This window comes from Terrapene carolina, unplaced genomic scaffold (assembly GCF_002925995.2).
Source record: "Terrapene carolina triunguis isolate 2854851 unplaced genomic scaffold, T_m_triunguis-2.0 Scaffold58, whole genome shotgun sequence".
Taxonomy (NCBI): Eukaryota; Metazoa; Chordata; order Testudines; family Emydidae; genus Terrapene; species Terrapene triunguis.
Window position 1 is genome coordinate 47,650,426 of NW_020664409.1, and position 6,228 is coordinate 47,656,653.

Here is a 6,228-nt window from a genome sequence, read left to right on the forward strand (position 1 = left end):
TCTGCAGAGACGAAAAGGAAACATGCCAGAAAGAAAGTCCGGAAGACCAAGAGACAGGGGTGCTGGAACAATTTTTATAGTGGGGGTGCTGACAGCCATTGAACCAAATTGTAAACTCTGTATATGATGGAGACAACTTCAAGCCAGGGGGTGTGGCAGCACCCCTAGTTCCAGCATCTATGCCAAGAGATATATGAACAACATCCCTCTTTCCCAATCTAATTTTCAGGTGCCTGTGGGAATCCTCAGTATAGTCTCCTTTAGCTATCAAACTATCCCTTATCCTAGGACAAGCTTCTGATTGCCAAAACCCTCCTTTGCTCCCCCAGTCCAATCCCGTAGGTTCCAAGCCCCTGCTGTATGCTTTAGAAAAGGTTCTTTTCTCACCTTCCTCTTCTCTGCCCCCCTTCCCCCCCCATTCCCCTTTTTTTCAGAGTGGAGAGCTGGATGAAACTTGGTGTTTATCAATCCAGCTTTTGGGGCTGCTCAATTAATAGGATCAGGTCGAGTCACAAACTAAATGAGAGAAACCTTTTTCACACCTTCCCCCCCACTCCCAGTGAAATCTCACTGATTTTGACAAAATCTCTGGTGGAATCAAGTTGACATTACCAAACTAACCTGCAGGTTTCCATTGTCCCTGCTCAATGTGCACTAGATGCTAAGAAATAACTGATTGCCCCCACCCCCAGTTTGCAGTTTGTTAAAAGAAGCTGGAATATTCCAAAACACTGATGTGAAACTGGAACATGAATAGCAGGAATTGGGTCTCAATGCCATTAAAGTGAGCATTTTTATAAGGTGCACAACTTTTTTGGCATGTTCTTAAAAGTAATCCCTTGTTCCAAAAAACATAGCTTCTGGTGTTAACTTGAATGCGGAGTAAATAAATTTCTCATTTGAGAGGTATCCTGTTCTGCATCCTGATGATTGTTGGTTTGGAAACTTAAATGACAAGTGACACCTTTTTTATTGTTACTACAATACTAGTTGCTCCATTTTTGGGGAGGGAAGGCACAACAGGGAGAGAATATTTATTGCCTTCCCTTATTTGTGCCATAATGTTTCTGTTTTTATGAATCAATTCACAATTGTACTTTGTGGAGGTGGTGGTACTCAACAGGAAAGCTACTTAACTGGAAGCAAAGAAGGAAGTTAGTCATTTTAGTGAAGACCAGTGTTTATGTATCATTGTGTATTTTAAAAGTAACTTTATTTTAACTTTAGCTTTTTGTAATAAGATGAACAAGATGTTTCTGGTAAGTGATTTATTTTATTTTTACTTTTTAACTCACTGTCTGATATAGACACACATACTTCAATTGTAGCAGATTTCTAAATGGCCTTCAGGTGAAGGGGTAACTCGGATAAAATGATAACAGGGAAAGAATGAAAACAGGAAACAGATGTCTGGTGACGTATAGTGATTGGATAGCACTTATTCAGTGAACATCGTCTTAGTCACAAGGCAGCTGTATCCTGGTCTTGATATTATAATGCTGCAAATACCTTGGAGCCAAAACAGCCACGTTCCACAAAATCCGGTCATTCTAACTTATAAAGGTGATCTTCTATCCACTTACACTTGGAGGGGGCAGAGAGGGCTGTAAATTGCCTTATTTAAAATATGCTCTGCTTGTCTTTCTGTTTTCAGTAGCTAGTATTTAATAGCAGTGGTTCCTATTTTATTTACTAACTAAAGAGTGACAAGGCTATAAAGGAATTCCCGTTCGTAATTTTATCTCATCAGAAGCACAAGTCTCCTGGCAACATAGTATAGACTTATCAAAAGCACAAGTGAGTTATCAACAAATAAATAAATCTGTAACAAACTGCTCCGCAATGGAATGTCTTCAATATGCTGATCAAGTTCTCTTGCACGTGGAGAAAACCAGCATTGGCATGTATGGCCATTATATTTACTTATGTTAAGAATGTGCACGTGTTTTTACATTCATAAGATAAATGATTGCATTGGGTTTCCTGTTTTGTTAGGCTTTTTCATATGCAACAATGTTTTGCACACGGCAAGTGTATTGACTCTGCCTTAACAGGAAAGGCATTTATCAGGTAGCCCCAGAATAAAACAATTTCATTTGTGCCATGAAGTGTTGAGGGTAACATATTCCTGCATACTTCCTTGAAAAAGCTAGTCTCTGACAAAATACTGAAATCAAAATGACTTCTGAACAAATATGTACTCACTTTCCACTTCTGAAGCATCTGGCTCTTGTGAGATAAGATGGACTTCACTTTGTTGTTAACATTAGTCAATTAGTACTATACCTACTGTGGACTTTAAGTGAAGCTGTAACTCAAATGTACCTCTTCCTCTTTTGTGCATTTGTACAATTAAGATAATTGCTTCAGACTAAGAAGGGTGTTTACGAGGCTTTATTGGTTTGATTGCACAATCCTTATGCTTTGCAACAAAAAATTCAATTGGTATGCAGTGCTTTTAAGAAGTGGGTATAGATGTATAAATGAATAGATTAATCCTGAATCTTCACTGGCCATATGCCAATATTGTCAATTGATATTCAAGCTACAGGAAGTTATACAAAAGTGATCAGTTAAGATCATAATTTCCCATTGCTACTTAATTTTCTTTGCCATAGTTAAAACTTAAATATGCAAAATTATAGATCAAAGAAAGTGCTAATGCAAAGTGAAGTCTGAACTATCAAGTGCTCAAAAGTTGGGATATCTCATATATTAAGGTTGTCCCCGCAATGTTAAATTGGAGATGTTATGAATCCTGTATGTATCGGACATTTAACAGCATTAATATATTAAACATTTACATTTAAGAAAAAACAAAGTGCTGTGTGTGAAATGGCTAACCTTTGTGTTCCAGACCCAGCTTTAGCATTTGTCCCAAGGTTGAAATATCACTTAATGTTGCAATAATACTAATCTCTCATTTTAATTTACCCTGTTGTGTTTTATATAGAGCTATATTCTTTACACAATTCCTTGATCCTTGCCCAGTGTTAAAGGTTTCTTGCCCCAGTTGCTGTCTTCCATGGAGACTCTAAACTTTCTAAACTCTATTAGCTCCTGGCGCTAGTGCCCAAGTAGGGGCTTCAGAGCTGACCCTTGTGCAATAATCCATAGACCTTTCAAGTTTTCCCCTCTGAATAGGGCATCCTTAAATATATTCTGGGTGGCGGCATTGACTTTTAGGGTAGCCCTAAAACTCAGGTTACCACCCGGAGGACAATGTCTGCCTGACACTGCAACCCTCTGTGCTGTAGCTGCCCATTCAGGAGTATCTTCCTTACCTCTCTAGTAGTGGTTGTGTTTTTTGGAGCAGCTTCATGCCAAAGTGTGTGGTGCTGGTGATAGTTGTGTGTGTTTTTAAATATCCTGCATCCATTGACAAGGTTGCCAACTGGAGACAAGGTTATTTGTGCATCTGGCTGTTTGATGTGCCTCTGGGGCAGGTACAAGTTCCAGCTATTCATAAATAAATATATGGTTATGTTTTTCATGACTGAGTTGTTTGGGGTGGGTTCTGTATTGCTGTTAAGTCTTCTAGTTATTATTATTCTTGTGGATTTCAGGGTGCATGCTGACATCCGCTTGGGTAATGGAATCACAGGGTAATGGGCTTTGGGTTTACTGAGGATCAAGGGGAGCTCTAGAGGGGTGATCATAAGACTTGACATGATGATAATTTTTGCATCTGGTTTGTATAGTTAAGGTTCAGCCAAGATTTCTGTTTAAAAGTTGACCTTCGTAAGTCTTCCAAAACTGACATGCTTAGTTGTAATTTTGTATGCCTGAAGAGGTTGTGTGGGATAAGGTTAGTGACCCAAATTTCAAAGGAATCATTTGAGCTAGATGTTGCAGAGATATAAGCAAAGGCTGATTAAGATTTATTGGTGGTCTGAGCACAAATAACATTTGGGTGCCCACAGCCTGGGTGCCTAGGGGTACCATAACTGGGGAGTCAAGGGGCACATGGCCCCCCACTTTTTAACATGGGTATAGTAGCTTTGGGCAGGCATGGAGCGACGGCCTGGGCATAATTTGGATGGGGTGGGGGAGGCATTTCCCCCCCCCAAACTACAGGCCTTGGGCCAGAGGCAACAGGAGGAGCAGTGCTGCACATGGTTGCTGCCTCAGGCAGGTTACCGGGAACAGCCTGGCAGCGGGAGCCAGGTGCAGGCATTGAGTGAGCCTGGGTGGAGTGGGGCAGCTGCTGAGGCCAGGCCAGCAGCAGCGGGAGCTACTCCAGAGGAGTCTTTCCTGCCTGGCTCCTCGCTGCTTGTGATCTTCCTGGGGCTCCCCACAGCCTCTCAGCTGGGGCAGGGCCTCCTCTCCCCACAGAGCGTGACTGCAGGCCCTGGAGAGGGGGCAGGAGGCCAGACCGGAGCAGTGGTTTGCCCTGGGAAGTGAGGATCCAGGCTAGGGGCTGCTCTCAGGCACCCTGGTACCTGCCCAGAGCAGGCGGAGGTTCTGGGGCTCCTCACAGCAGCCTCGGCTCCCTGGATGGCTCTTATCATGGCCCGGCTCTGGCTTTCGGGCTGGCCAGGGCATGGAGCCTCAGGGGGAAGAGGACGAACAGGGGGCAGGGCCACAGTTCCAGCACCAGTAGCAGCCTCCCTCCCCCCACTTCTATCCAGGTTCCAGTGCTCTTGCTGGGGCCCCTGGGCATGAGCCCAGGGGGCCCGTTGTAGCAGAGTAGTCACCTGCTCCTGGCCTGAAAGGGTTAACAACAGCCCTGGGAGAGGGTTAACAACAGCCCTGGGAGAGGGCTGTGGCAGGGGAAAAGCTGGGCTGATTGGGGTAAGCAGCCTCAGCTGGGGGCCACGCCCCAATCAGGGTCCAGATGGCCCTATAAAGGCCAGTGAAGCCAGGTGCTGACACAGTCTCTCTGCTTTCAGAGAGAGGGGCCTGACTGCTGGGAAGCTCAGGGTACCTAGAGTGAGGCAGGGCTGGGGAAAGATCAGAGGGGCTGGGGAGCTCCAGGCTGGCAACTTCCCAGGCTGCAGGGCCTTGTCTAAGGCCCCATAGAGGTACTGGGTTGTAGAGAAAGGCAGCAGGTCCAAAACCCCCTTGCCTGTGATGAATGGCTTATACTGCAGTCTGCCCCAGGGAGTGGGGGCTAGTTGGTGACTGGCAGTAGCCTACGACTGAGGCGAGGTGGGGATAGTGGGTGGGGTTCCCCAGGGAGGGGAGACCCTGAGACTGAGGGGTGTACTGCCAGGGGGCAGCATCCCAGATAACGGGGCACCTGAGTCCTGGGAGGGACATAGGGGGCCAAGCGGCAGTGGGACACCGGCCTGCAGAGGGCACTCCGGAGGCTGGAGAGCTAATTTCCTGAGATGACCAGCAGGAGGCGCTGCCGGGTGAGTTCACATGCTTACACCTGTGCATTAATCCACCACTGGATATAAGCTCCTTTCCCCTCTCCCCCCACCAAATAGCAACTTTTAGAAAAGTTTCTGGGTGGTTTTTTTTTGCACAGAAGTAGAGATCAAACTATGGCTGTGATGTGGGTCAAAATGGCCTCTATTTTTACCCAAGGTAGTACATGACACCCACTGAGTCTTTGGGGAACCCAAACTGTGAGTAAGTAGTATTTAAGAACATGTTCACTTCTTTGCTTGTGTAGAAGTGCAGTGTGGAAGGATTACAGTGTGCATGAACCAATAAAGAATAAAACTATGAGAGGAGTTCCATGCAGTCACTTCATGCTTGTCTGGGTAGCTCAGGACAATGTGCTGTGTTTTTATTTTACGAAGCTATTTACTGGGAACACAGCAGAATAGTCAACAGCTGATCTAACCAAAATTTGTTATATTGTGTAGGGGGGAGCTAGAGACAGGACTTTGGGTGGGTGGGTCAGTCAGTGGGGAGACCGGGAGAGGAGGTTGTGGCTGTGGAAGAGACAAAACATGAGGACCAGTAGTAGGCAAATCTTGGATTAATTGTTTCAGAAAATCTGTATATGTTACTAGCCCAGAGAGAAGGCAGACAAGTGGCTACTTCCTGATCTTGGGATGGGTAGATGTGGTGTTTCTAAAGAAACATAGTGCAGAGGTTTGGATCAGACAGCGCAGGTACCTTGACCTTTGAGGGAAAATTAATGCCTGCTTGCCACACGTGTGGATTCTGGGCAATTCCTGGATCACAAGCTTGCAGAAATTTGCAGTAGAGCATGGAGTACAGTTACAGTACACCCTGACATGGGGATTGCTGACTATGGGCTGATTCAGG